Source organism: Nannospalax galili, unplaced genomic scaffold (assembly GCF_000622305.1).
Source record: "Nannospalax galili isolate Female #2095 unplaced genomic scaffold, S.galili_v1.0 scaffold448, whole genome shotgun sequence".
In the NCBI taxonomy this organism is placed as follows: Eukaryota; Metazoa; Chordata; class Mammalia; order Rodentia; family Spalacidae; genus Nannospalax; species Nannospalax galili.
In genome coordinates, this window is record NW_008359324.1 from 2,774,349 (window position 1) to 2,786,925 (window position 12,577).

Genomic DNA, 12,577 nt, shown 5'->3' on the forward strand with positions numbered 1-12,577 from the left:
CATTTCCCTGGAATATCCACTTTTTATCTTTCTTTAGAGCTGAGTAATATCCCATTGTGAGCTATATCAGCTCTTCATTATCCATTAATCAGTTGATGTGGATTTAGGCTGCTTCTGCTTACTAGCTGTTTTGAAGTTATAAAGCAAGAAAAGCCCAAAGGTAAAAATAAGTTTTTAAATTTTAAAAAGCTTTTACTATTTTTAGCTTTTATTTTTAATAAAAGGCCAAAATAACCTGGGCATGGTGGTACACGCCTTTAATCCCAGCACTTGGGATGCAGAAGCTGGTGAATGTCTGAATTTAAGGCCAGCCTGGTCTACATAGTGAGTTCTAGGACAGCTGGGGCTACAGGGAGACCCTGTCTCAAAAAGACAATAAATACACAAATACATAAATAAATAAATAAATAAATGCCAAAATAAATCTGTTAACATCACAAAACTTAAGTTTTTATTTCAAAATTAGGGAAGCAATTGTGCAGTTTACACTTAATTACTACTTGAGCTAGAATGCAAGAATCTAAAGAGGTATTAATCTGTTTACCTAACTGCTGAGAATTATTAATTGTCTGCTAATATTCCAGTTCTTGAGCTCTTGTTGATTTATAAATCTATTCATCAATTGGTTCTGATTTTGGAATGAGTAATAAAATAATCCTTTCCTGAAAAACAGAAAATTATTCAGTTATTGTTGCACTGCAAAACTGGTAACATCCATTTAATTGCTAACTACAGCATCCACAGCATCAAATCTTTTCAGAAATCAGGAAATTATGTGTGAAATGCAGGAGAGGAATTACCACAAAAGGGAAAATTAAAAATTAATTAATAATAAATAATAATTAAAATTAATTAATGACAGAAGTATTTATTCAATAAGACAAATTTGACATGATTTTGATCCCTCAAAATTACCAATTATTTGGGTGTGTGAATTTTTACTGTGAAAGTTTTAGCTCTATTTTACTGCACTGAGGACACTTAGAGATTACCAGCGAATACAAATACAGTGGAAGAAGGTATACAAATTCAAGCAAGAGGCAGGGGAATGAAGCTCATGCACAGAAACTCATTATTTAAATCATGTGGTTTTCTGTTTGTAATTAAGCATTGCCAATCATCCATCTGGAGGCAACTTCCCAAATTAACAATTATGGTTTTAGACTCCACAATCTCTTAATGCTCAATTTAATGAACACATTTACAGATTTTTTTAAAGGTACGGTTTATCTAATGGAAACATATTTTCCTTGAAGGCAAAATAAAATGAAATTCACAGAGTTAAATGGATACTTTTAGAAAAAAAATTAACATGTTTCTTGCAGTTAATGCAGGGGCCACATTAATTTTTTAAAAGTTTGTTCATAAATGGACATTCCTTTTATTTCTTCCTTTGTAAACTCTTAGTTACTTTGGTGTAAAAGTATGAATTAATGATATCTGAATATTCTACTATTCACACAGATTTCATACTTAAAAGGATTACCACTATCACAGTAATTTATGAAAAATTCATAAATGCCAGTAAACTCTGAAACCCCAAGTAAATAGTTAGTTAAGCAATTTTGGATTAACATCAACTCTTTTTGGAATCTAAGGGAAATTTTTTTTCCAGTTTGACAGAGCAAGCCACCCTCAGTTCTCATTGATAATGTTTATGATGGTTCTTCTAGGAAAACAAGAACAATTTCGGTTAGTTGCTTTTTAAGAACTAGGACTGTGTTCCCGGTCTTTGATGAAGGGCCTGACAACGCTGGTCTACATAGTTTAAGACCTTGTCCAGAGTCTTATTACACCATCAAATAGATTTTATTTTGCATTTGACTTCCCACTGTTTCTGATAGGACCAAATGTGAATCAGAGGCCAAGGATAAGGATCCAAATCTAGCATGCATGATCTATATGGCAAAAACACTTTGAAACGCATCATTCATCCTCCCCTACGGTAGCTTAATCACACCACCCAACAAAGGAACAGTCTGCCTACTCAACTTAATGCCCTGGTATTTGGTCATTTGAAACAGTTCTTATCACACAATTGACCAATGATGAACTTTTTGAGAAGGTGAAAAGCTATGGCAAACTCCTTACTTTCTGTACAAGAAATGAACAGCACTATTTTGAAGACGAAAGTAAAGGTAGGTTTTCTTAAAGTTGTATGTCATTTAGTTATTTGATTTTTAAAAATCTATTAAAATGTGTTACTTGAATATTATAATAAATATTAATATCAGAATTTCAAAACCAAACCCACAGTTTTTTGAAGCTTCAAAACAAACTGAATAATGTTATATACAATTGCTTTATATAGCTATTTGTGTACACATTAATTTTAGTTGATGTGTTACATAGTATTCTATAACTTGAAATTTTAATTTCCTTATGAGCATATAAAAACAAATCTCAAAAAGCAACTGTAAAAAAATGAAACCAAGAATAAAGCAAGAAGACGTGTATAAATGATCAGAGAATTAAAGATAGCATACCTCAGGTGATAAGAGGATGTGAATTTATTACATATCAAGTACTATGTTAAAGCATCCATATGAAGTCTCATTTAACTCCTAAAATTACTGACTTAATATCAGTATAGCTTTATTAAAGGATATGAAATAAGCTGAAAGAACAAGGGATCTTTTCCTGTCATGTCTATTATTAAGCCAACATCATAATCACCTGAACAAATAGAACAAATAGACTGACTCTTTTTTCCTTATTAATTTTTTTGTTGAGCTTTTTAAATTTCATACATTTCCTACTCAAATTCAGACCCACTCCCTCCAGTCATGCCTCCCCCTATCTGTCCACAAACCCTATGCATTCTGTTGTACATGCTGAGTCCTAGTCTATTCAGATGTTTATATCCAAGAGTCATTCAGTGTAAATGTGTCCACTGGATTCTAGTCAGCCCATCCATTGGACGTATGGAAGTCATACTCACCCTCATGCAACAGCAATCAGTCTTAAATATTTATCAATTTAGTGCTGGCTCACCACCTATTTTTCACCTCCCCTTTGGGCCCTTATTTCATTGAGCTGACATGGGTCCTGCACTCAACACCACCACTACCACAGGCTCACCTGATCAAGCTTCCAGTGACCTAGAAACCTCCACCTCCTTGTAATCATGAACCAGCCCTGGCTCTTACAATCATTCTGCCTCTTGTTCCACACAGTCCCTGAGTCAGTTGGGGGGTGGGGGGTGAGATTCCATATAGGAGCCCCATCCCACACTCTACAGTCTCTTATTCTCTAAAAGTAGGCCAATTGTGCCCTTCGGTGTGCATCCCACTCTGATGTACAAAGTAGCCTCATTGGTGAGAGTTGAGGTGTGCATTATCTCTCTTTTTATCCCTTATTTCTCGATGTTCCATGCATATTAGTTGGAGAATTTTTACTGCAGATGTGTCACTAAGTACTGGGCAACTCCCAGATGTATGCTTTCTGTGCCTGACCAAATGTGCAACTATTCAGAAGCTTCCATCTGATTAACAAAGAAGCTTCTTTGATTAGTGCTCTACAGCATGCTTGTCACTCTAAAGGAGGTCTCCTCTATCTGGCATTGTGTTCCCTGCCAAGCAGTTCCTAGGTATACATATGCATTAATGTTCAGACAGTCTATATGCATTTCTCATAGGGTGTCTAGGACATCACTTTTCTAAGATTCCTAGTCCCTGGGATTCACTCATCTCCACACTTTTTTAGCCCATCTAACTTCCCTCTTCTCTCCCTGCCTAGTCACAGTGCCCCCATTATCCCCACTCTCTCCCCATACTTCCTGGCTCCTACCATCTTTCATCTCCTAACTTGCCTCCCTCTCCCATGCCATGGTCCCTTGCATGTCCCTCCCTCCTCTCCTCCATGCCCATTACTCCCACTTTTTCCAGCTCCCATGGGCAACATCTCTTCCCTACTGTCTCCCTTTCAGGTTGTTTCATTTCCTTTATAGCAATGTGTCCTTTCCCTTTCCCTGGCTCCTGGTGTTACATCAAAAATTACATAGTTAAATATGAAGGACTGGTGCTACAATTCACAAACGAGGGAGAACATACATTGCTTGATTTTCTGCATTTGGGATTCTTTGCATAGTATAACACTCTAGCACTATCCATTTACCTGCAAATTTCATAATTTCCTCTTTTCTTACTGCTGAGTAGGATGCCATTGAATAAGTATACCACATTTTCATTAACCATTCGTCAGTTGAGGAACATTTAGGTTGCTTCCATTTCTTAGCTATTGTGAAGAGAAGAAAAACAATCATGGATGTACAAGTATCTCTACAGTATGAGGATTCCTTGTGGTATAAGACAAGGAGTGGTATCATTGGATCATATAGTAGGTTTATTTTTCATTTTTTGAGGGTTCTCTACACTGTTTTCCATAGTGGTTGCACGAGTTTGCTTTCCTACCAGCAGTGAATGATTGTTCATCTTTCTCCACATCCTCTCCAGCATCTGGAGTCTTTTATTCTCAAGATCTTTGCCAATATGATTGGGGTAAAGATGGAATCTTGGAGTGGTTTTTATCTGCATTTCTCTAATTATTAAGGAAGTTGAGCAGGTTTTAAGGTGCTTCTTAGCCATTTTTATATCTTCATTTGAGAACTCTGTGGTTATGTCTATCACCCATCTTTTTACTGGGTCATTGATTTTCTAATTTCTTTTTTGAGTTCTTTGTATATTTTGGATATTAATCTTCTGTCACATGTGTTCCTGGTGACAATTTCCTCCCACTCCATGGGTTTCCTTTGCCCTTGGTTGTTTCTTTTACTGTACAGAAAGTTTGTAATTAATGAGGTCCAACTTACTGGTTGTTGTCCTTAGTGCCTGAGCAGCTGGTGTATGATTTAGAAAGTCCTTTCCTATGTCTATATCTTGGAGAGTTCTGCCTATGTTTTCTTCTAGAAGTTTCCAAGTTTCAAGTTTTATATTGAGGTCATTGATCCATTTGGAGTTGACTTTTGTGCAGGTTGAAAGATATGGGTCAAGGTTCAAGTCGGATTTCTTCCAAAGATGTAGGGATGGTTCAACATACGTAAGTCAGTAAATGTAATAAAACATAAATACACTTAAATCAAAAATGACATGGTCATCTTTACATGGGCAGGAAAGGCATTTGACAAAATCCAACATGCATTCATGTTAAAATTCTTAGAAGGAATTGGCCTGGGGGAACATCCTTCAACATAATTAAGGCTATATTCAACAAACCCATAGCCAACATCATCCTAAATGCAGAAATACTGGAAATATTCCCATTAAAATTAGGAACCAGACAGGACTGTCCACTATCTCCATTCCTTTTCAATGTAGTTCTTGAAACTTGTGCAAGCAATAAGACAAGAGAAGGAAATTACAGGAGTACTAATTGGAAAAGAAGAGGCCAAATTATCCTTATTTGCAGGTGATATGATATTATACATGAGACCCAAAAAATTCCATTAGAAAACTCTTAGAATTGATTAATACTTCCAGTAAAGAGGCAGTATGCAAAATCAACCTACAAAAATCAGTAGCCTTCCTATATACCAATAACAAGCAATCAGAAAATGCACCAGAAGAAAACCCCCCATCCTCAATAGCCTCAAAAAAATATTTAGGAATAAACCTAATGAAAGACATTAAAGATCTTTACAATGAAGTTTTCAAAACTGTAAAGAAAGAGATACAGGAAGACACTGGGAGATGGAATGACCTACCATATTCATGGACTGGTAGAATCAATATTGTGAAAATGACCATCTTACCAAAAGCAATTCATAGATTCAATGCAATTCCAATCAAAATACCTACAATATTCTTCACAGAGCTTGACAAATAGTCCTAAAATTCATACGGAATCACAAAAGACCCCAGATAGCCAAAACAATTTTGAGCAAAAAAGAACAATGCTGGGGGGATCACCACACCAGAGCTCAGACTATATTACAGAGCTACGGTCATAAAAATACCATGGAAGTGGCATGAAAATAGACACACAGATCAATGGAGCACAATAGAAGACCCAAACTTGAGTTCATGTAAATTCAGCCACCTAATATTTAACAAAGGTGCAAAGAACACACAATGTAGAAAAGCTAACATCTATAGTAAATGGTGCTGGCAAAACTGGACCTCCACTTGCAGAATAATGAACCTAGACTGACTCTTTTTGTTTAAACTTTATCTTTTTGGGGTTTTTTGGTCTTTTTTTTGAGACAGGATCTCCCTGTAGCCCCAGTTGTCCTGAAACTCACTATGTAGACCAGGCTGGCCTTGAACTCACAGAGATCTGCCTGCCTCTGCCTCCCAAGTGCTGGGATTAAAGGCGTGGATCACCATGCCTGGCATAAACTTAATCTTTTATTTTATGTGTATGGGTGTTATGCCTACATGTATATAAGTGCATCCATGTCCTGCAGTGCCTGAGGAGGTCAGAAAAGTGTTTCAGGTCCCCTGGAACTGGAGGTAGTCACCGTGTGGGTGCTGAGATTCTAACCTGGCTCTCCTGAAAGAGCAGTGTTTATAGCTTCTGACCCAGCTCTCCATCCCAAGGTTTTAAGTTTATAACTGGGGAAACGGTTAAAAAGTCTCACCCTTAACTGAGGAGCTATTGGTACCTGATCACAGCTGGGTGAAGGAGAATTGGTCTTCCTTAAGGAAGTGATGCTAGACTGACTAGACTCCAGTAGGTGAACTCACACATCTAGGGACATAGACTTTGCTTGACAAGCCTTAATATATATGACAGAACACGTAAAATTCAGGGTGGGGGATGTGCTGAGGGTTGCCAATGAAGGAGGGGGTCTAACATGATTAAGATGGTATGAAATGCACAAAAAATGTATAAAAATGTATATTGTAGATTTTTATAAAAAGAGTGGACCCAAACTTGGAAGACACTAGTTCCTCTAGCTATTGAAACTTTATGTCTTCCAGAACTGTACTAATGGATGGAACTATCTTGTCCCTTCAACCTGTGCAAATGAGGCTATCTATTTCCTTATTCTGTGCCAATGGTACTGTCTCTGGAACTCTGTTTCTCACATTGTGTGCCTCAGATAGGACACACACATAATTTAATCAAAATGATTTCTCCAGCTTCCTTAAGGAAGTAACAATTTAAGTTTGGTTCTGCCCTTAATCTCCAACAATCGTCTAGCCTTTAATCCCTAGGTCACATTCATCCAAGGTCAAGTCCTTCCTAATCTTCAGAATCTAGTAAAGACGGGTTTGCAGTGCTTTGTTGCATTAATTGTCAAGAATACCTACCCATATTCATTTATTATCTTTTTGTTGAGGGTACCGAATTGAGATTGCCAAGCAAATGCCCTCATCATGAGACAGAAGATATCATGGTTTTACTCGAGTTGATTTAAAGTCATTAGTCCAGATTATGTCTTTTAAGTCATTTCACATTTCGTATTTCTTTGTTTTATAAATGAAGAAGGATGTCCATCAAGGTGATAATGAGTAATGGACTAATCATGGATGATGAATTAGTCACAGGTGGAGTACTGGTGTGCTGGTGTGCTGGAGAATTGGCATAGGTCAGCATGATGTCATCCTAAGTCTTTGGAGTAGGCAACACGGGCAGAGCATGATTGGACAAGGTGCATAGAACAGGTCAGCTATTCATGTATTATTGAATTGAGGAGACAGTCTCTCCTGCTACAGTGTTGTTTTCTGATATGATTTTACCAGTCACGCTAGTATCCAAGAATGCCTGTATGAGAAAGCTCAGGTGCAGAGCCACCAAACACATTAATGTGAGCAAATGAATACAGTCATTAGTTGACTCTAAACTTTATCCAAAACCACAGATTTAATAAATTTTATTTTTAAGATTCTATTCTGGCAAATGGTAGGGAGGAGATTGAGAAGAACAATTTAAAATCTTAAAGTATAAGTTTTTAAAAAGATTTACAATAGAATTTGTTCCTGAGCACTTAGTCTTTAATTCTCCTCATTTTTGGTAATGCATTAAAATTTGAATACTAAAAGAATATAATTGTGATTCGTAGTTGGGACAATGCAAGGAATGTCATGAACAACATGAAATTCCCAAAATTGACAAAAAAGATAAAAGAACCATTTGTTTGGCTTGTATTGTAAACAGCTTGAGCAGCATTGAAATAAAATCTTAAAACATATCAACATATATGTGAGCCATATAAAAAATTGATCAAAGGAATTTATGTAAATTACTATCATGGCTAAAGTTCAAATGAAATCTGGTGTTTGATTTTTGCCAAGATGATGGTGAAAATTGATTGACAGTCAGGACAGGATTGTATAATTTATTGAGTTTGTACCTGTGATCATTTAAAAGACAACTACACTGAATGATTCTATCCTTCTGGAAGCCAGATAATTTTGTATATAATCAAATGTTTTGAAATAAAGACAAGGTGAGTTGGTTGTTGAATGAGTTATTAAATAGAGGTAAATATTGATAGCCAAATGGTTCAAGTAGGTCAGTAAGTTGAAAAGTTGGTTAGGGAATTATTTGAAACTAGAAATGACAGCTAAACAAACGTTGTGGTGGCTGGGTAGTGTTTACTCCCAAGGTTCTAGAGCATGCCATATTCCAACATTATACAATTGTTCTTTGCTAGACTTATTGTCTTCATCTGAATGAAAAATTTGCAAGTTCATCTAGGATAGGGATATATATTTATGGAAGAAAATATTTGTATATAAAGTAATGAAATTGTACATGGAAATGAATGGAAACTTGTCCTGGAAAATCAGCAAATTCTAATTTTGTGTGGTCTGTAAGAGAGAGTTGAAATTATTTGGTGATATAAAAGGATAAATAATGTAGATCTTTTCCTGTAAATTGGATGGATTTGGATCAGCCCTGATAATGAATTAGAGTATTTAATTCTTTGTTGATTTGGAGTGAAAAAGAATTATTTAGGTGCACTGGGTAGAAATAATCATTTAAAAATTCTTAAAGCAAAGTTCACTGTTTAGTAACTGCTTCAACATAGAAAGAAGCTTTAAAAACAAATAGGTAGCTGAACAGCTGAGTACATTAAATTGAGCAGGGACAGTAGGGAGAGGTAAGGGTAGATGAGGGGATCTAAATATCATCAAAGAATATTGTAGGAAAATCTCAAAAAAAATTTAAATAAGTAAATTTAATAATATATGAGAAATTGCCTTTGTCTTAAATCAGCTTCTAGCTGCAGTCATAATCAAAGAGCTACAGAGGTGCCAAAATATAGCAGGATGAATTTAAATTGGGTATCTACTGAAGGAGATGAAAAAAGAGAAGAAAAAAAATGTGAGAAACCACAAATTGGGAATTGTGATGAAAAGTTGAAGTTAATTGGAAACCTAAAAGTTGTTGAAAAGAATTTGATGTTGTCCTTTGACAATAAAAAATTATAATTTGTGAAGTTTAATAAATACTAGTGTAGAACCCTGAGACCCTCTTCATTCACCCGCTACCCCACAATCCCTCCAGACCCGTACTAATTGCTCTTTTAGCTTCTGCAAAATGCTTGGCTGCTGCTTTAGACATGCCTAGACATACCCTGGCATGCCTTGACCCCCACCTGCTATTCCCCAACCCATTCCAGGAAAATATAGATTAAGCAAGCCCGAGCATAAAAACTGCCCTATAAGGTAAAAACAGAGACTTCTGGCCCCACAGGTAACAGTCAGCACATTCCACAGCCCTGAGAATAGCACCTACCAATAAGAAACTTCCAGGGTTGCATCTTATACATCCAATTGGTTTAAAATTATGTTGGCGCGCACAGGCTCCTTGAACCAACCAAAATGTATCTTCGGTATCTCCCCCCCCCCTTTTGTCTAAAACCTATAAAAGGCTCCACTCTCCCTTACTCTGGGCTCTCAGCATGGATCTGTTGTCTGAGCTTAAGCCCAAATAAACCATAAACCTTTGCTTTTGCATTTTGATGTGTTGGGTCCTTGGTGGTCTTTTTGGGGTCCAGTGGATGGGGTACAACATTTGGGGGCTCATCCGGGATCCTCCCAGAGACCTCCGAGAGAAACCGACCCCAAAATGTTTGTGATCAACCGGCCGGGTAAGTTTTTTAAAACTGTGTTTGTCCGCCTGTCTTTTTGTTTGCCTGTCTTTTCTATACTTTCCCTTTGGTCGCAGCCATCTGATCTCAGTTTTTTGTCACTGGAATGCTAGCAAGGCAACCTGGAGGATTCAGGAGACATCACCATCCTCGTCAGAGTGGGTGTTCCCCACCTGACACCCCACCAGGACACTAGTCCATCTGAAACCTCAGAGGACCTCGTGACCCTGTTGGGACACATGAGTCCTATCCATACGGTCTTTGGCACAATCGAGCCAGGGAATCCTCACAGCCAAGAGTCCAGACCATCTGAAAGCCACAGTAGTTTAATTTGGGCCCTCTGTCTGTCTGTGTCATTCTTGTGTTTTGTGATCTTTGTTCTAATTTCTTTCTTGATGAAATGGACGGGACTGATAAATACTATGGGCAACATCCTATCTTCCCCTCTAGATCTTACACTAGTCCACTGGGGGGACATTAAGACGATTGCCCATAACAATAGTGTAGATGTAAAGAAAAAGGAATGGATAACTTTATGTTCGGTTGATTGGCCCTCCTTCAATCTTGGATGGCCCCCTGAAGGGACATTTAACCTGAGTTTGATTTCCAGGGTAGAGGACCACGTCTTCCACCCACGGATGGGCCACCAGGACCAGATCCCATACATCATCACCTGGCGAGGCCTCATGGAATGACCTGATGGCCCCCCAGCCTGTGTCAAGTCCTTCCTTCCCCTGATTAATCCAACTGCTCCCCCTCCACCTCTGCAAGTCCTCCCTCTCAGATCAAGGTGGAAGAGAAACCCATTCTCCAGGGAGGCACAGAGGAGAATGACATCTTTCCCCCACCCTACTCCTCTCAGACGGGCACCCCACCAATGGCTCCACAAGTGCAGGCCCCACCTTCTAATCCTGAGGAGCCACCATCGCTTCCACAGGGACCTGCACAGGCCACACTGAGCCAGAGGGGTGCGGCCCCCCAGCCTGACACCATTGTCCTCCCCCTCTGGCCGGTGGGGCCCCAAGATGGAGAGGGCAATCAGCCCTTTCATCACTGGCCCTTTACCACCAGTGATGTTTACAATTGGCACTCACAGAATGAGCCTTTCTCTGAAAACCCCAGGGACTTGATTAACTTAATGAAAACTGTTCTCTTCACTCACAAGTCCACCTGGGATGATTGCCACCAGCTCCTGAGTGTCCTGTTCACTACTGAGGAGTGAAACAGGATCCTGGGGGCAGCCCAGAAATTGGTTCTGGGCCCCACCGGGGACCCTACCACAGACCCAGGCATCATTAATGCGAGCTTTCCCCCTAGCCATCCCAACTGGGACTACAACATGGCAGAAGGTAAGGAGAGGCTCCTGACCTACCGCCAGACTCTGTTAGCACGTCTCAAAATGGTGGCTCGAAATCCAGCCAGTATGTCAAAGGCCTATGATGTCAGACAGGGGCCCAAAGAGAGGTTAAAAGATGCCTTCTGGCGGTTCACTCCGTATGACCCAGAAGCAGAGGAATCAGCTCAAACTGATGTTTGCTTTCATTAACCAGGCAGCCCCTGACATCAAGAGAAAGTTACAGTCTTTAGATAGACTAGGAGAAAAGAACCTTAGGGACTTAATATCACTGCTGGAAAAGGTTTATAATAGAAGGGAGGCAGCAGAACAAAGAAAGGAAAGAAAAGAAAAAAGACAGGAAGCAAGCCTGACCAGGGTCCTGGAGAGACAACAGGCCCGCCACAAGAAGGACCTCAGAGAGATATTATTGGCAACCAACCCCCAGTATGGAAGGAGCTCATTGGCGGGCTCCAGACCACGAAATAAGGTAGGGAAAAACCAGTGTGCGTACTGCAAGGAGGAAGGGCACTGGGTGAAGGACTGCCCCAAGAAGAATAAGCAATCAGCTAAGGTATTACTGGCTCTAATTGGGGGTGAAGACAGTGACTAGGGGAGACTGGGCTCAGGTCCCCTCCCTGAGCCCAAGGTAACCCTGAAAATAGAGGGGAAACCAATTGAGTTTATGGTGGATACTGGTGCCCAGAATTAGGTTTTATTAGAGCCAAGAGGGCCAGTGGCCTCCAGAGCTACATGGGTACAGGGGGCAACAGGAACAAAGCCCTATTGATGAACTACCTGAAGAACAGTAGATTTAGGGAAGGACCAGGTATCCCACTCATTTCTAGTAATCCCGGAATGTCCCTACCCACTTCTGGGCAGAGATTTATTTTCAAAAATGAGGGCACAGATCCACTTCACAGCTAAAGGAGCCACCCTGCTTTAAAAAGGGGCACTGGTTCAGGTTCCATCAGGAGCCGATCCAACCAAACCCTGATATATCAGATTGGCTCCAAAAATTTCCCCAAGCCTGGGCAGAAACAGGGGGTATGGGTCTGGCAGGACACAGGCCTCCTGTATATGTTGATCTCAAAGCAGGGGCAGACCCTATTAAAGTGCAACAGTATCCTATGCCCCAGAGGCAAAATGTAGAATTACTCCACATATCAGAAGATTAATGGAACTGGGGGTGCTGAGAATGA

General features: G+C 39.4%; 1 pseudogene; it reads left to right on the forward strand.

Moving 5' to 3' along the window:
• Nucleotides 1-10,020: 10,020 nt before the first annotated feature.
• Nucleotides 10,021-12,577, forward strand: part of LOC103725649 — a 10,956-nt pseudogene continuing 8,399 nt past the window's right edge.